This window comes from Microcaecilia unicolor, chromosome 7 (assembly GCF_901765095.1).
Source record: "Microcaecilia unicolor chromosome 7, aMicUni1.1, whole genome shotgun sequence".
Lineage (NCBI taxonomy): Eukaryota > Metazoa > Chordata > Amphibia > Gymnophiona > Siphonopidae > Microcaecilia > Microcaecilia unicolor.
Genome location: NC_044037.1, coordinates 299876028 through 299895783, shown reverse-complemented (window position 1 = coordinate 299895783; position 19756 = coordinate 299876028).

The window sequence follows — 19756 nt, the reverse complement described above, 5'->3', positions numbered from 1 at the left end:
TACTACTACTACTACTACTATTTAGCATTTCTATAGCGCTACAAAGCATACGCAGCGCTGCACAAACATAGAAGAAAGACAGTCCCTGCTCAAAGAGCTTACAATGTAATAGACAAAAAATAAATAAAGTAAGCAAATCAAATCAATTAATGTGAACGGGAAGGAAGAGAGGAGGGTAGGTGGAGGCGAGTGGTTACAAGTGGTTACGAGTCAAAAGCAATGTTAAAGAGGTGGGCTTTCAGTCTAGATTTAAAGGTGGCCAAGGATGGGGCAAGACGTAGGGGCTCAGGAAGTTTATTCCAGGCGTAGGGTGCAGCGAGACAGAAGGCGCGAAGTCTGGAGTTGCCAGTAGTGGAGAAGGGAACAGATAAGAAGGATTTATCCATGGAGCGGAGTGCACGGGAAGGGGTGTAGGGTAAAAAGTGTGCTGTGCTAGTTTTGGCATGTGAAATTGGCAGGGCTGCCGAGAGACTAGGCCGGGCCTGGGGCAAGGCCGCCCCGCCTCCCCCCCCCCTGCTGCCCTGCCTCTGCCCCCCCCCCCCCCCCAGCTGCTGCCACCCCCTGTCGCTCCCCCCGCCGCTGCAGTCCACAGTCTCACCTGCCTGCCTCCACGGCTCCGGGCCCCCTTCATTCAAAGCAGCAGTCGCAGATCACCTCTCGTCTGGCCTTCCCTCCCTGTGTCCCGCCCTCGTCTGATGTAACTTCCGGTTTCCGCGAGGGCAGGACACAGAGAGGGAAGGCCTGAAGAGAGGCGATCTGCAACTGCTGCTTTGAATGAAGGGGGCCTAGAGCCGTGGAGGTAGGCAGGTGAGACCGGGACCTGCAGCGCTGGCAGCCTGACCCCGGCGCCGGGCCCCCCTTGGAGGCCCGGGCCTGGGGAATTTTGCCTCCCCCCCCCCCTCTCGGCAGCCCTGGAAATTGGTGCGTGCTGGGCCATTTTTTTACCACAGCAAATATTAAAAGTAATGCACGGTGATTTACTGCCACCTATTTAGAAGGCGCTATTTCTGCGGTAATCAGGCAGCGTGTGGCAATGTGGCCACGCTGCTGATTACCACCAGCAATGCTCCCCGTGGTAAAACAGAGAAAATGATTTTCTACCATGGGAAACTGCGCGCTTCAACTTCGGTGCTACCCCAGCGGTAGGGTCTATTTGGCATGCAGTAGCCTTACCACAGCTTAGTAAAAGGGCCCCTATTTGAGCAGGTCAAAATCCTGTGGGATTTTAAGATACAACAAAACAAAACTCTCTCACGTAATGGCAAAAAATAGTAATTTCAACAATAGACTTGAGATTCTGTGGAGTGCATGTGTTTTAAAGGGAATTAAGGGAAAAGCCTCTGAATTTAACCCAACCTCCAACCCAAGTAGTCATTTAGTAATAACAAGGTTTGAGAAAGCTTCTGCTGGGAATTATATCATCACTAGTAAAAGAGGCCCGTTTCCAACAGAAAGGAAACGGCGCTAGCAAGGTTCCAGGGCCCCCTCCCCACCAGGGCCGTGCCTAGGGTCTCCGGCGCCCCCCTGCAGTTGGCCCCGCCGGCGCCCCCCCCCCCCCCCGAAAACGATCGCTACACTACCCGCCCTCTTCTCCCCAGATCCTTTTTTTGTTTGTTTAAATTTACCTCTCCGGCGCGTGGCAGCGTAGCGTTAGTGAGGAGGCGTCGCTCGCCCGCCCCGACGTGTCTTCTTCCCTTCGCTCAGTGTCCCGCCTTCTTCTGACATCATTTCTGACGTCAGAAGAAGGCGGAACCGAGCCAAGGGAAGAGACTGACACGTCGGGGCGGGGGAGCGCCGCCTCCTCACTAACGCTACGCTGCCACGCGCCGGAGAGGTAAATTTAAACAAACAAAAAAAAAAGGACAAGGATCTGGGGAAAAGAGGGCGAGGTAAGCATGGTGCGCCCTCCTGCCTTGCTTACCTCGCTTACCGTGTCGGCACGGCCCTGGTCCCCACTCCTCCTCCCCCTTCCCCCCTCTACCTCCTCCTCCCCCCTTCCCCCTCCTCATCACCCCTCCTCATCACCCCCTACTCCCCCTCCCGAACCCCACCCTATCTCATCTGAGGACCTCGACCCCCTCCCACTCCCCCCTCTCGTCTCAGGACCCCCTCCCCCTCGTCTCAGGACCTCCTCCCCCCTCTCGCTCATCTCAGGACCCCCCTCTCTGATTTCCACAACCCAGCGCCTCCCTCCCTCTGTCACTGTGGCCTCTGAGTGCAAAGAGGACATGTGCGAGTGCCCCAGTCCTTCGTACGTGGCAGCTGCTGTTTAAAAAGTTTTACCTCCTGCTCGGCCGGCAACACTCAAGTCCACCAAGTACAGACGCCGCTTCAGACAGGCTGTGGTTCACTGTTCCTCTGGTCCATCCCTCATTTCCTGTTTGCAGAAGGGTGGGACCACAGGAACAGCGAACCACAGCCTGTCTGAAGCAGCGTCTGTACTTGGTGGACTTGAGTGTTGCCGGCCGAGCAGGAAGTAAAATTTTTTAAACAGCAGCTGCCACATACGAAGGGTTGGGACACTCGCACACGTCCTCCTTGCACTTGGAAGCCACAGAGACAGAGAGGAGGGGTGACGTACGGGGTGGGGGCCGGACTGCTGAACTGGGAGGGGATGGAGATGGTGGTGCGAACTCGTAGCGCCCGTGCTTGAGTCGCGTCGTGGTTTCCCAGGCAACACGGTGACGTCACCGGAAGGCTTCAGACATTACGAACAGGGCTTCAACTTCCTGGCAGTCAGCTTCACAACGTTGGAGGTGCAAATTATTATAGTAGATAGGCAAAAACCCTTTTAGTTCCAAAATGAATGAAAAGATGCTAAAAGCTCGACAGAATCAGCTCAGGATCCATAAAGCATGTGAAAGTCAAAAGAGTAACATAGATTTCAAGTGCAGATACAAAGCAACAAGTGGGTTAGCCGTCAAACACACCGACGTCAGCCAAGGTTTCGCTAGTAACGCTGTGTCAAGGCGTGAGTAACCATAAAGGTTCACAATATCAGCATGCTTCCTGGTTGCTTCCCAATATTACACCCAATATTACAGTTATTGGAAATAGCTTACAGCTGTGGCAACATCAGGAGATGCTAGAATTGATGAAAAACAAACGTAAAAATAGCAAGTTATCAAGATTTTCGGGCTGAAGTCAAGAGATTATAGGGAAACAAAATCGACTGCAGTACCAATTGTAAAGCTCTGGGAGATATACCAAAGGGCTTTACCAAATAACTGGCAATTTGAAACCTACCAGACTTGAGTCCACTGATTTCACAAAATTAAAAAAAAGACCCTGTTTGGAACTACTTACATATAACAGCGATACCTCTATGGCTCATAGACCCTCGGGGGCCCTTTCACTAAGCTGCGTAACCATCTACGCGTACCCGTGTGCCAAAATGGAGTTACCGCTCGGCTACCCCGTGGCTCTTGCAGTAATTTCATTTTTGGCGCGTGGCTGAAAAGAATTTTTATTTCGGCCGTGCATACCGGACGCGCGCAGGTCATTACCGCCTGGTTACCACGTGAGATTTTACCGCTAGGTCAGGGGCTGGCGGTAAGGTCTCAGACCCAAAATGGACGCGCAGCAATTTTGAATTTTGCCGCAAGTCCACTTTTGGCAAAAAATGAAAAAGCCTTCTTTACAGGCATGCTGAAAAATAGATCGGCGCACGCCCAAAACCCGCGCCTACACTACCGCAAGCTATTTTTCAGTGCACCTTAGTTAAAAGGACCCCTTGGTCAGGGCCTGAATCACAGGAGAATATCAAAAGCAGCAAGATTCCAGAATCCCCAAAAGTAGCAAGATTCCAGAATCCCAAAGAGTAGCAACATTCCAGAACCCTTTAGAGTAGCAACATTCCATGCTACCAATCCCAGGGCAAGCAGTGGCTTCCCCCATGCTATACACATGGAAAATGCTTTCTAACATTACCTCCAAAGAGTTTACAGTTCAAGACCGAGGTTAAATGATATTTTCAAGGTTACACAATAAGCTTTGACAACAGGGAATCTAGCCAGGATCTGCAGGTTCACAGGCAGCTGAATTACACTGTTATGTCGCAGTGCCCCATGCTTAACCTTAGATTCCACGAGGCTGCCAGGCTGTTAACGGCGCAGGATTTCTAACCATGGTAATGGAAATGTGCTTGATATGAGCAAAATTCATCAACATGGTAAAGGTTTATTTGAATAAAATAAATCTGGCAGGCATTAGATATCAAATCTATTTAAAGCTTTGCAAATAATGGGATCACTAACATTTCTGGAGTTCTGCCAGCTCTCACATCTCATAAATAAGAAACAGTCCCTGCTGTTTTTGAGGAAGGGCGTTGGGAGGGGTGGTGGGGGTATGGAAGACCTGTAAATGTGATTCTTCTCCTTCTAGACTGGTCTTGGAAGGACTGAGAGTAAAGCTTGAGAGAGACATTGGAAACGTTTGAACCTCTGCTCATGCAGAGATATACAAACCAGTATTTTCACTAAGCAATCTGAAGATTACTGTCTTTGGACACCATTCATTTTAAAAATTCTATTATCAATAAATCCTACATTGTTTCAGTGAAGAAGTTATAGCTGAGCAAAATAATATGAATATACTAGTAAAAGAAGCTCGTTTCCAACAGAAAGGAAACGGGTGCTAGCGAGGTTCCAGGGCCCCCTCCCCCTCCTCTCCCCCTCCTCCTCCCCCCCTCTCCCCCTCTACCCCTCCCCCTCTCTCTCATCTCAGGACCCCCCTCCCCTCTCTCATCTCAGGACCCCCTCCCCCCTCCCCACTGCAGTCCGACGGCCCCACTGCCGTCCGAGTTCCACGGCCCCCTCTCCTCCGATTTCCGCCGCCCAGCGCCTCCCTCCCTCTGTCTCTGTGGCCTCCGAGTGCAAGGAGGCCGTGTGCGGGTGCCCCAGCCCTTCGTAAGTGGCAGCTGTTGTTTAAAACGTTTTACCTCCTGCACTGCCGTCAACAGTGAAGTCCAGCAAGTACAGATGCCGCTTCAGACAGCTTTTGGTTTCGCTTCTGTTTCAGCTGTTCCTCTGGTCCCGCCCTCATTTCCTGTTTGTGGAAGGGTGGGACCAGAGGCCACTTGGAGGCCACAGAGACAGATGGAGGGAGGTGCTTGACGGCGGAAATGGGAGGAGAGGGGGGTGCGGAAATGGGAGGAGAGGGGCCGTTGCGGCCCGTGGAACTCGGATGGACGGGAGTGGAAAGAGGGAGGGAGGTAGGGGATCATGGAACTTGGGAGGGGAGGGGGGCTTTATTTACTCACCTCCGGTGGCTGCTGCTGGGTTCCCTTCCCTCTCATTTCCCATTAGTCCGCCCTGTGACGTCATCCCCAGGGCGAACCAATAGGAACTGTGTTACAAACCCAGGCAGCCAGACGAAGGTGCAAATTATTATATAGGATGTGGACATCTCCTGTTAGGAGCCCTGATATTACAAGGTCACAGCCTATCCTATAGCAGCATCTGGGCGCTTGGATTTTGGTACAGAACACTAGTATAATCTCACATTTACGTGTTGGTAGTAACACCAGCCATAGACTTGGTGTAACTGCAGAGGGATGGATGTAACTTACAGTATTCTGTTAAACTGCATGAATAACTGGCAGCCCTTCCTGTGCCCCTCCCATTTTCCACCCATGTGAATGCCCTCCTTGCGCTTACATACTATGGGGGAGATTCTATACATGGCACCCAAAAAAACTGACGCTGAAATCGTTGCCGACAAATGGGCCGATGATCAGAAGCAAACGCAGGTGCTAGAGGCTATTAGCGCCGTCCTAATTCCTGCGTTTGCTACCACACCATGAACAGAGTTCCCGAGTGCGTAAAACAACGCACTTGTGGGCTCTGACTGGTAGACGCGCCGGAAAATATTTTTATTTTCTGGCGCGTGGGCTGTAATCGGGTGGTAAATGTCGTTCTACATGCGTAGAAAAACAGAAAAAACAGCACCACGGGCCTTTAAAAATGGAACACAGTTCTTTAATGAATGAGCCTTGACAAAACGACCATTGCTACCTGGTTACCGTGTGAGACCTTACCGCTGGGTCAATGGTTGGTGGTAAGGTCTCAGACCCAAAATGGATGGGCATCAATTTTCATTTTGCTACACTTCTATTTCTGGCAAAAAAATTTAAAAGGCATTTTTTTACAGGTGCGCTGAAAAATGATTCTGTGCGCACCCAAAACACACATCATCTACGCTACCGCAGGGCACTTTTCAGCACGCCTTTGTAAAAGGCTCCCTTACTTTGTAAATTGCTCTGCTGTGCCCATAGGTACCAGGGGCCTAGCTACGTTGGGCCATGGGGGCATGGGCCCTCACAGATTACGCCCTGGCCCCCTCTACATTTGACCCCCACCGCCGCATCAGGTACCTTGTTTGCTGGTGGGGGTCCCCAAACAAGGTACCTGATGCGGCAGCGGGGCAGGGGGTGGGCAGTGGCGGCGGGGGGGTGGGTCCAAAGTGGCGGGGGGGGAGGTAGCGGGGGGAGGCAGCTAAACAGTGCCCCCCACCTCGGGCTCTGCCCCCCCCCTCCCGCCGAGGTCTGGCTACGCCCCTGATAGGTACTAACTACAGAATAGCAAATGCAAGTAAGTAAATAAATAAATAAATAAAGACAACCTTCCTTAGAGGAAAATTTAGCCTTTATGAAAACATCTCTCTAACTTATGTCTGTGCCATAAAGGAACTTAAAACAGAAAGGTGTATAAATAACTAGGAATAGTGGAAGGAACACAAAACTAACACAGATTACAGGTGACAGGGGATAGACTCAGAAGTTACCTGAGGAAATTCTTCTTCACGGAAAGGGTGGTGACTTCGTGAGACGTCCTCCTGGTGGAGGTGGTGGAGACAAAAACTGTATCAGAATTCAAGAAAGCTGGGGAGTGAAATGGATAGTAGATGTTATGGATGAGCAGACTGGATGAGCCAAATGGTCTTTATCTGCCTTCATTTTTCTCTGTTTCTATGTTTACTGAGAGAAGAGACCAGCAAGGAGTATTAAAATTAATATTGAAAAGTGCTCTAACAGGAAATAAGATACAAGCTATTGATCGGCAGGCAACTCTGGTACTCTTGTAGAACTTCAAAATAGTACATAAGTAATGCCACACTGGGAAAAGACCAAGGGTCCATCGAGCCCAGCATCCTGTCCACGACAGCGGCCAATCCAGGCCAAGGGCACCTGGCGAGCTTCCCAAAACGTACAAACATTCTATACAATCAAGCCATTGTGACATCACTAATGAGGTTGGCTCTTATTGGTGGAATGAGCCACTATGACATCACAATAGGTTAAATCACTGCTCTATGTAATAAAAGTGAGCCAAGTAGAGGACATAAGTACATAAGTAATGCCACACTGGGAAAAGACCAAGGGGTCCATCGAGCCCAGCATCCTGTCCATGACAGCGGCCAATCCAGGCCAAGGGCACCTGGCGAGCTTCCCAAACGTACAAACATTCTATACAATCAAGCCATTGTGACATCACTAATGAGGTTGGCTCTTATTGTGGAATGAGCCACTATGACATCACAATAGGTTAAATCACTGCTCTATGTAATAAAAGTGAGCCAAGTAGAGGACATAAGTACATAAGTAATGCCACACTGGGAAAAGACCAGGGTCCATCGAGCCCAGCATCCTGTCCACGACAGCGGCCAATCCAGGCCAAGGGCACCTGGCAAGCTTCCCAAACGTACAAACATTCTATGTATGTTATTCCTGGAATTGTGGATTCTTCCCAGTCCATTTAGTAGTGGTTTATGGACTTGTCCTTTAGGAAACCGTCTAACCCCTTTTAAACTCTGCCAAGCTAACCGCCTTCACCACGTTCTCCGGCAACGAATTCCAGAGTTTAATTATGCGCTGGATGAAGAAAACTTTCTACGATTTGTTTTAAATTACTACACTGTAGTTTCATCGCATGCCCCCTAGTCCTAGTATTTTGGAAAGCGTGAACAGACGCTTCACATCCACCTGTTCCACTCCACTCATTATTTATATACCTCTATCATGTCTCCCCCTCAGCCGTCTCTTCTCCAAGCTGAAAAGCCCTAGCCTCCTTAGCCTTTCTTCATAGGGAAGTCGTCTCATCCCCGCTATCATTTTAGTCACCCTTCGCTGCACCTTTTCCAGCTTAAATTTCTTTAAAAAACTGGATATATAAACAAGAAAACTCTTCCATGCCCATGAAGTAATTTATAAAGATCAGTTTATACTGAGACTATACATTCCTAGAGCCAAAGGAACAATGGGCCTTATGGAAATAGGATGTTTTAGAGGCCCTATTCACATTTAACACATGAAGAAATTGGCATTATGAGGTGTATATTGAATATACATCTAAATTCTGATTTTAGAAAGCTGGGATATCTTCATTCAAATCACATATAAGGGCATATTGCAAGGGACCGTTGTCCTAGGCAGGGTTGGGTGAGATTAGGGTGCGTCAAAAAGATACACATGCATTCCCCATTTCAGAACACATATATGTTGCAGGATGACCCCACTGATTATTAAGACATTGAGGTTTGTAAAATGGATGTTCCTGCCCATTTCTCCATGCACTTTAGGCTCTGCCTCAGTGGCGTACCAAGGGGGGGGCGGTGGGGGGCGGTCCGCCCCGGGTGCACGCCGCTGGGGGTGCCACGGCGCACGCCTGCTCTGAGTTCGCTGACTTCACGCGTTCGCTGCAGCTCCCTCTGCCCTGGAACAGGTTACTTCCTGTTCCGGGTCAGAGGGAGCTGCAGCGAATGCGCGAAGTCAGGGAACTCTGAGCAGGCGCGCGCTGCAGCACCCCCCCCCAACGGCGTGCACCCGGGGGGGGTTTCCGCGCTGCATCGGGGGGGGGTGCTGCACCCGGGGGGGGGTGCTGCACCTGGGGGGGGCGGGGCACCGCCCCGGGTGTCCGCCCACTAGGAACGCCACTGCTCTGCCTCAACAGATCCTGTTGTAAAATAGTAGCAAAAAACCCCACACATCTTGACCTGGATGTTTGCAGTTGGACTTCCATCTAAAAATGTGCCTCTACTCATGCGAACTACCATCATAGGCCTTCAGGCCACTTATCAGTATTAACAGATTCAACACACAAATATGTTGACGTATGAACTGTAATATCAAAAAAAGAATAAATCGTTTGCTCTATTACATTGTGTGAATGGAAAGTTAAAGCCTCAAGTACTCCAAGGAGAGTCTTAGACTTTTTTACAAACTTTTATGGGGTTTCTATCATTGGCTTAAGTCCAGATGGAAAAACAACTCATGGAAAACAACTCTACCGAAGAGAGAAAAAAGTCATCGTTGAAAAAAAGACAGCTCAGGACTTATCTAATCCCCAAAATCACATCGAAACTTTCCATTAAACACAATGTTAACAAAGATGTAAAAAGACGAAGTGGTGCAAAAAAAAAAAGAAAAGCTACAAAATGGTATGGATTTGCGTTGCAAACCGTACGAAGAGAGACTTGCCGACCTGAACGGAATTATACCTTGGAGGAAAGGAGAGACTGGGATGACATGATACAGAAGTTCAAATATTTGAAAGGTGTTACTCTGCAACCAAACCTTTTCTGGAGACGGGAAGGCGGTAGAAATAGAGGACATGAATTGAGGTTGAAGGGGGGCAGACTCAGGAGTAATGTCAGGAAGTATTTTTTTCACAGAGAGGGTGGTGGATATGTGGATGTCCTCCCGCGGGAGGTGGTGGAGATGAAAACGGTAATGGAATTCAAACGTGCGTGGGATAAACACAAAGGAATCCTGTTTAGAAAGAATGGTTCCGCAGAATCTTAGCGGAGATTGGGTAGCGACGCCGTAATTGGGAATAAAACGGGAGCTGGGCAGACCTCTACGGTCTACGCCCTAATCGTGACTGAATAAATAGGGATGGGCTGCAGTGTAAATTTTAAGGGGCTTCGACGTTAGCTTCAGAACTTAGTACAAGAACAGTGCTGGGCAGACTTCTATGGTCTGTGCCCTGAGAAAGGCAAGGACAAATCAAACTCGGGTATACATATAAAGTATCTTGTTGGGCAGACTGGATGGACCGTAGAGGCCTTTATCTGCCGTCATTTACTATGTTATAGAAAAACAACATTTACCCACAAAAATATTTGAAAAATGAAGCTTGCTTAACACGGAAGACAATACTTAGCTAAGGGCCCTGTTTACGTGTGCTAGTATTTGTAACGCATGCACAAAATTAGCGCACGCTGTGTAGGCTCCCATAGGAATATTGTGGGCACCTATACAGCGCGCACTAAAAGCACTAACATGCCTCTATCGCGGCTTAGTAAACAGGGCCCTAAGTATGTTGGAATCCATGCGTTCTCCTTATTGCTTCCTTAAATGTCCATGAAAATGCGTTTTCTAACTCCTTTTACTCTCTTACCTATCTATATGTTCCATCTTTGCTTATACCCTTCTTTGTCAATTAAAATGTTCTATTACATATTGTGTTGACATTGTAAGTAGTATTTGGGCAACGTCTGTTTAAATACCGCGGCCATCTTGGAGTGGGAAATCGCATTAGTAGAAAAATTCTTCCTGAAGCAGCAATAACATTTGTGAAACAAGATGTTCTTGTAGAAGAAAAAGTAGAAGAAGGAGATTAGGAAACAAGAATCTCCGAGTTATATGCTCAATCTGATTGACCTTCCCACCAGAAACATGTCTGAAACTTCACAAACTTACCTCAACCTACATTACCCCAATTGCAAAGGACTCAAGTACAAAACCTATTATGGATCCAACTTCTCCTTCTTAGGCAGTCAACTCTGGAATGCCCTCCCCAGTCCTATCTGATCAATCAGTGACTATCTACCCTTCCGGAAATCACTAAAAACCCATTTGTTCAAGCAAGCCTACCCAAATGACCAAGACTAATCCTAGGATCCCTTCTACCCAACACATATCCAGAAGACAACGACAATGACTCAGATTACATCTCCCACCTAATTTCCTTATACTTTTCCCTTGTCCCATCCCCCTCCCGCTCCCTCTACCCCTCCTCCAATCCTCATCTACCCCTTGCTCATACTTCTCCTACTCCCTTCACCTTTCCCCATCTTTACCTACCTATCTCTTTATTATTCTGCTATAATTAACCTATTTTTTCTCTATCATACTCTGTAAGCCATGTTATTATGTAAGCCGCATTGAACCTGCTTTGAGTGGGAAAGCGCGGGATACAAATGTAATAATAAAATAAAATAAGACGTTAAAACAAGATCAGAGGAGTAAAGACTGAACAGCATCGAGAGAACGCACCAACCGGTTGGAAGGACTGACTAGTGGTGGGTAGAGAAAATACCTCAAGCCACAATACAGCAAGGCTTACGAGCCGAGAAGATAAGCACACAGCTGGGAGTGGGGCAGGAGTATGCGGGTTCAATGAGAAAGTATAAAATTAATAAAAGCATAACGAATAGGTATAAAAATGTAATAGGTTAGATTTCTAGGCAACAATTTGGAAGATATTCCTCTCACAATGTGGGTGTTTTGAGCGGTGAGTTGTCTAATTAACCTTTGTTTTTTTCTCCTTAAGGGGTTTTTTTTACATTGGTTCATAGTGCTCCCATTACAATAAAAGAAAAAGAAAAAGGACCGATGATAGGTACCAATGATAGGTACATAGCTCCAATAACAAAGTGGTGACCGCTCTTAAAAGTAAGAGCAAGTATTCTATATTGAATAGAAAGGCTTGGTAGCTTTGAAGTCCTGGGTTGATAATTAATGTTCAACCTTCACATGTTGTGAGATGAAGTATTCTATTGCCATCTGGTATATGTATAGAAAGAGAGATAGTTAACCAGTGGTCCCCCACAGAATAATAGTAGTACTTTGCATACTTTGTATTGTTTTTCGAATTTATTTACTACAGTAATTGCCTATTTTTATTCATTCTGTACATTGCCTTTGAGTGAATTCCTTCAAACAGGTGGTAAATAATCCTAATAAGTAAATAAATAGAGCAAATGATTTATTTTTTGATGTTACTATTGATATTGTTTGCTCTCCAATAAAATTTGAAGTATGAACATCTAGAATCCATCTTCACCATTAAACTTGCACAAGCTTTCCAATTGGTAGAAGAAATGTGTGAGAATCTACCAATAACCAAAGTCAAGAAGTGGAAGAAGCCAACCAAAATGTCCAGGATGACCAAAGCTTATTTTCCAAAGAAACTAATTAAAAAACAACCCAACACTGGCCGTGTTTCGACAAACACAGTCTTCGTCAGGGTATCTTCAAAATCAGCATACCAGGGGCGGAAGCCAGACAACAGCTTTGGGTGGGCCTAGGCAAGAATTGGGTGGACACTAAGTGTTTCTCCCCCCGCCCCTCCAAAAAAAAAAAAATCTCAGCTGGTGGGAAAACGCTTCTTTCCACCTTGGCAGCAGGAATGCACTGAAAACTGAGCATGCGCAGGTGCCGGTGTCATGGAGAGTAGCGTTTTCGTTACCATCAGGGAAAATCTTCAGCTGGCGGAGTTTGGGATTCCCACCAGTTACCACTAAACATGTGCTACTGTTGGGTGGGCCTGAGCCATAAATGGGTGGGCCCTGTCCCACCCAGCCCACCTGTGGCTACGCCACTGCAGCATACAAATTGTTGTCTTTATGGAATTGCCATAACAGCATACTTAAGGGTGCAGTATGGCAGAGTACTCTGCAGGGTTGTGCACTGCCCCCCCCCCCCCCAAAAAAATTTGACAATACCCCTGACGAGGACTGTGTTTGTTGAAACACGGCCCGTGTTGGGTCGTTTATCAGCAATTACTTTGGAAAATAAACTTTGGCCATCCTAGACATTTTGGTTGGCTTTTTCCGCTTGTGATATCCCCCTTCTCACTCAGGGTGACCGGGTTCTCAATATGCAAATCATATGCAGATTAGTGTGCTACCCCTTCTCACTCAGGGTGACCTGGTTTCCACTCAGCACATTAAGCAGGTCTCACCAACTGCATATTTCTCAGGCAACTCTTTATTCCAGCCCATGGGCACACTTCTTCTAGCTTAACACTTTATGCTTTCATAGATCTTCACATTGAGCCTCCCCACACAGATACATGGGCTCAGTACTATACCAATACTTTGGGGACTCTCAACCCCCGCTTTGCAGCCTGCTTCTCTCAGTACTTTGGACACACAGTCCCCTCTTTGAACACACAGTTCTAGACACACAGTCTCTTCATCTTCGGACACACAGTCCCTCTTTGAACACACAGTTCTAGACACACAGTCAAACTCTAATGCTTAGGGACTTCTTACCCCAGGACTTTCAGCCTGCTGATCTCCGTTGGACACCCAGTCCACCCCAGTCCTAAGGTTAGCCAGTATCTTTCAGGGACTCTCTCTTCTCTGCTGCTAGCTCACTTCTCTCCAGGGTTTGCCAGGTGGAAATTTTTTTCCAGCCCGATGGAGCCCAAAAAACAGCCAAACCCGCCCAAACACAAACCCCGCCCCTGACACCCCCACCACCCGCCGTCATCAACCCGCCCCCCGCCGTCATCAACCCCGCCCCAGCCGTCACCGGCCCCGCCTCCCACGTCACCGGCCCGCCCTCCCGTCATCGCCCCCGCCTCCCACGTCATCGGCCCCGCCTCATTTCATCGGCCCCGCCTCCCGTCATCGGCCCGCCTCCCACGTCATCGGCCCCGCCTCCCACGTCACTAACCCCGCCCAAAACGTCATTAACCCCACCCAAAAAACGTCACTAACCCCGCCCCCCGCGGCCGAAAAAACCGCCCTGAAGGCCAAAAACAGCCCAAAAAAACCGCAACCCGCCGCGGGCAAAAATTTCCCGCGGCGGGTCACGGAAAACCGCCCAATTGGGCGGTAAAACCGCCCACCTGGCAACACTGCTTCTCTCCCTATCACAACTCCGGTGGGGTATAAAGTGGTTAATTAGCTACCCAGGACCCAGCCCATACCGCCGGCACCTGTGGACCTCCCAGGGCTCTCCCCCAGTCCTAGCGACCTCCACCTTCTTCTAGCGCCCTCTAGTGGCCTACACCCTATAGGACACCCTCTTACTTATCACAGCTTCTTTAACTTTGGTTTGTGAGATTGGGTGGAACTCATCAGTGCCTTCTGGTGTCATTCTCAGAATCTATCAGAAAAGGAAGCAACAGAATTTGCAAAGCAAGAGGAAAACGTTCTTTCCTCCTGCCTTCTTCAGTTTATCTTCTACACCTCCTCTCTTTTATATTAATCTTTCCTTGTCATCTCAGTTTTCACCATTTCTCTCTATCTTTTCCTCACTATAAAATCGTAGCTAACTTTCTTTAATGTACTACACTATACTAATGAAGTTTTCTATACCGCTATTATTCCAAAAGGATTCAACATGGTATACAACACACAAAATCAACAAAACTGCAACAGTAAAGAGAAATATCAATTCAAAAACACAAGTAAAAAACAAATTTTGGCTATTGTTCAAAAGATAAGATTTTGACAACTTCCTAAAAGAAAAATAAGAAGAAACTAACCTCAAATTCAAAGGTGGTTTATTCCATACTCTTGCTTCAACTAAAGGAAAGGACAGCTCAAAAATTGACTTAAATCAAATGTTTTTTTTAGAAACAGAGCAGCCTAATTTCAAAATTCCTTGAAATCCTAATTTCCTACCCACAGATGGAAATATCAGTATCTCCCTCAAACCCTCAGCATTCAGTCCAAATATTGATTTAAAAATCAAACAAATAAATTTAAATCAATACGTTCTTCCTTCTTCCTCCCCCACATTCTCTCTTTATCGACCCTACACATCACCAGCTCAACCCTCCATGGCCCCCTCTTAGCCCTCCATCTCTCCCTCACTAGTGTAACTGGTTACTGGCATTCTTAGAAAGGTGGTCGAGCAAACCTCTGAATAAGTTTATTATTTGCCACCTCTGAAAACAACAAATGCGAAATTAGTGACTTCACAAAATGTACCTGCGGCAGGAATTCAGATTTAGCTGCTTTGTTGGAGGACTCTATGTCGGAGATTGAAGTAAGAAGAACTTTAATAGTCTCCTTCCATATGTGAACAGGACTTGAATGCCAAGATAAGTGGAAGAAATTTTGGGCTTTTAGGGAATCAATAGAAATCAAACAAAATAAACATGGAAAAGAAAATAAGATGATACCTTTTTTATTGGACATAACTTAATACATTTCTTGATTAGCTTTCGAAGGTTGCCCTTCTTCCTCAGATCGGAAATAAGCAAATGTGCTAGCTGACAGTGTATATAAGTGAAAACATTCAAGCATTACTATGACAGTCTGACAAGGTGGGAGGATGGGGGTGGGTAGGAGGTATGCATGGGGACATCAAAGCATATCATTGATATTCTAACAGGATGGGTGTGGATAGGTGAGGGGTGGCTTTTAGGGAAGAAGTTAAGAATAGGGGTGCTAAATTTTTACGTGCTTACCCTTGTAAGTGCTGTGTTAAATATTTAGGAAACAAATATGTTTTCTTTGACCCTAACCAATTACAAATTTTTGGAATTCAAAACGTAGGGTAACTAGATGGTATTGTCATGAGGGAACGACAGATTAAGATTTAAATAGTGATGGAACTTCTGGACAGGCCTATTTCCTTTAAAATGTATTTTGAACTATTTTCTCCTCAATTTGCATCCTCCCCCTCCCTCCATCATTGTGGTCTAAGAAGTGTTTATTTTTTTTTTCTGTATATCTGTTTAGAAATTACTTATTGTAATGATTTCTTTTCATGTTACTGAATGCAAGTTTTTTCTAGTATAAATATATAAATGCATAATAAAAAAAAAAAGAAAGAAAGGTGATCGAGCATAAGGTATAGCGGACTGTACGCCTGCAATTCACTAAACAGGGAAAACTTCCCCTCTGTAGCTGAAACAGATTTCTAACCCATAAGTTAATGTCTTCTTCAGCTCCATAGGCAACCTCCACTGATTTGAACCCAAACCAAATGCGTTCCGACCAGTCCATGGAATGGCGTTCCCAATAATGCCAGTTTTATTCAACGCAAACCTAGAATGTCCTCAATAATTCCATATGCTACAAGCTTCCATAGCTACATCCCAAAGTAACAGCAGAACGGCTTTATAAAATCTTGATGCTGTGAATTCTTCTTCTGGCAATACCAACTCCCACAGCTCCACACTCCACACGACTTTTCAACATGACTGAGAAAAATGAACTAGACCGTCATTAAGGAGAATTTGCCATGCTGTTGTCCCCAATTTCCTCCAATCGTTGAGCCAACTGGCGTAGAATTAAACTGTTGCCTTGTCTTTATCTGCTCCATAATAGTAGTTTGTGGCCAAAGTTTTGCACTCAGAGAAGCAGAAAACTTCAACCTGAGGATTTATCAGTGTAACTCAGGAATTACATGGATAATCCTTTTCGATTTCACCCTCAATGTGTTTGGGGGAAGGCAGAGAAGAATTACCTACTAACATCTGAAAGTCCCTGGGAGTAAATATAGAAATGAAAATAGAGAGAAAAAAAAAACGAGGGCGAACATTGCATTCTCTGACTGACCAAAAAGATGGAACCTTACCAAGATAAGTGTTGCAAGATTGTTAATTTCTAATTAACATGCTTTCGGACACAGAAATGAAAATTCTCCAAAGGAGTATGGATATTGGGTATCAGAGACAGGGTCTCTCAACTCTGCCTCACTCCGACCGACACCCTGCTCGGGCGACCGCCCGCTCCGCTCCCGCCACGTGCGGCCACGGTGCCCACCACCCGCTGAGCCTGCCGTCAGCAGCCTCCAGCCTCCCCAGACCCCGACAGTTGCACCGACGGCCCCGACAGGACAGTTGCAGCGCCAGCACGACGGCCCCGGCTCCCGACAGAGAGTTGCAGCAACGGCTCACCGCAGCGTTTCACTTCCGCTCAATGTCCCGCCTTCTGATGAGGTATTTCCTGTTTGGCGGGTGGCAGTCACTGAGCGGGAAAGCTGACTGGAGCCTGGTCGGAGGTGAGCCGGTGGCGCGAGTGAGTGTGACTTAAAAATAAATAAAGACAGTCAGTGGAGCTCGAGCTGGAGCAAGTTTATGCCACTGCCATTCAAGGCAAGCCAGGTATGATGATAACTTTTCTTATAAGGAATAAGGAAGTTTCAAACCCCTTTTGTGCCATTTTAAAGGTAAATACTATTGCAGTCGTCTATTATTCTCCCATCAGTGATTAAGTCAAAATTCAGTGTTTTATGAAGGGCAGTTGACAGGAAAGATCAAGAGGTTAGCTAAAGTGGTGCGTGTATGTGGGGGGTGGGGACAGGGGCAAGTGGAGAGGGCTAGTAGTGTCAGACTTTCATCTCCAATACATTGTGTCTCTGCCTCAATATCCTCATAATAGGAGATATCAACCTACACCTTGAGGACGACACCTCAACAGGCACACAAGAATGCAAAGCCTTCTTAAACTCTGAGATCTACACGCACCAATAATCAACCACACACGAAAAAGGACATACACTGGACATCATTACACACAATTCGACCCAGACCTTACCCTCCTACTTACAGATACAAGATGGACACCCACACCATGGACCAGACCCACCATAAGGCGATGGTCTCCCTCCACTGGCGGAAAAATACACAGAAACGCAATTAACAAACATGAACGAACAACATACACCACAAGAGGAAAAATAGACCCCACAACATTCTGGCAACAGGTCTACCAAAGTGAATGGTCAACAAATACAGACACCATCCAATTCCTCCAAGAATGGGACGACATATGCAGTACAACATTAGACACAATCGCCCCAATCCAAACTAGAACATCACACAGGAAAAAAACAAATTCATGGTTCACCGAAGAACTGAAAAACTCAAAACACAAGTCAGAAAACTAGAACGTACATGGAATAAAAAGAAAGAAGACAACACACACTGAACGCCTGGAAAATCCCTCCGGAGGAATACAAATACACCATTAACAGACTAAAAGACTACACTACAAAACTAGGATTGGACCAAACTACAAAGACACACACAAACTCTTCTATCTCGTATAACAATTGCTTGACACCACACCAGGTAAACAACCAACAGCAAAGATACACCAGGGGTCGATGACCTCGCGAAATACTTCAAGGAAAAAATCATACAACTACGGCTCAAAATACCCACCAGCCCCACGGATACAAACACTCCTAAGTTGTCTAGACCCAGAAGACGGAATATACCCAGCAGACAGGATCTGACCGGAAATTCGCACTATTATCAGAAGACCTAATCTCTAAAACGCTCAAGAGATTCGCCAAATCCCAATGCAACTAGATATCTGCCAAACAACCTCATGAAATCAGCCCCAACAATTCATAATAGACCTAACTAACCACATGAACTACATGCTACAAAACGGACTTTTCCAAAAGAAAAAGGAAACATTCTACTCACCCCAATACCCAAGGACACAAAGAAAAACACAAGCGAAATAACAAACTACAGACCAGTAGCATCCATACCACTAATAACTAAAATAACCGAAGGGATGGTTACCAAACAACTCACAAACTACCTCAACAAGTTCTCCATACTACACGACTCCCAATCAGGATTCCGATCAAATCATAGCACAGAAACAGTGCTAATCACCCTAATGACCAAATTCAAACAAATGATTGCAACCGGCAACAATATACTCCTACTACAATTTGACATGTCGAGTGCCTTTGATATGGTAGACCACGAAATCCTACTAAACATTCTCGAATACTTTGGCATAGGAGGTAATGTTCTAAACTGGTTCGAGGGGTTCTTAACCACACGTTCATATCAAGTCACATCAAACTCAACTACGTTAGCTGCATGGACACCTGATTGTGGAGTACCGCAAGGATCCCCCCTCTCACCAACTATTTTCAATCTAATGATGACCCCCCTGGCAAAACTTTTATCTAACCATAACCTCAATCCACATATATATGCCGATGATGTAACGATATATATACCATTCAAAAAAGACATCAATGAAATCTCTAACGAAATCAGCCAAAGTCTACACATCATGAATACCTGGGCAGATGCATTCCGACTGAAACTGAATACAGAAAAAACTAAATGCCTCATACTTACCTCCCAATACAACACGAATAAATTTAATGCCATCAACACACCTAAACTAAATCTGCCAATCTCAGAAACCTTAAAAATCCTTGGAGTCGCCATCGACCGCCACCTAACTCTCGAGACTCATGCAAACAACACAACAAAAAAATGTTCTACTCCATGTGGAAACTGAAAAGAATTAGACCATTCTTTCCAAGATCTGTTTTCCGTAGTCTAGTGCAATCACTCGTACTCAGTCACCTGGACTATTGCAACTCATTATACGCAGGATGCAAGGAACAAATACTGAAGAAACTTCAAACAGCACAGAATACAGCAGCCAGACTCATCTTCGGAAAACCAAAATACGAAAGTGCAAAACCCTTACGGGAGAAACTACACTGGCTACCACTCAAGGAACGCATCACTTTTAAAGTATGCACCTTAGTCCACAAAATCATTCACGGTGAAGCCCCTGCATACATGTCCGACCTAATTGACCTGCCACCCAGAAACGCTAAAAGATCGTCCCGAACCTTCCTCAATCTCCATTTCCCTAAGTGCAAAGGCATAAAATACAAAGCACTGCACGGATCGACTTTCACATACATGAGCACACAATACTGGAATACACTACCCCGCAGCCTGAAAATGACCTACGAACTGACCGACTTCCGCAAACTACTAAAGACTTATCT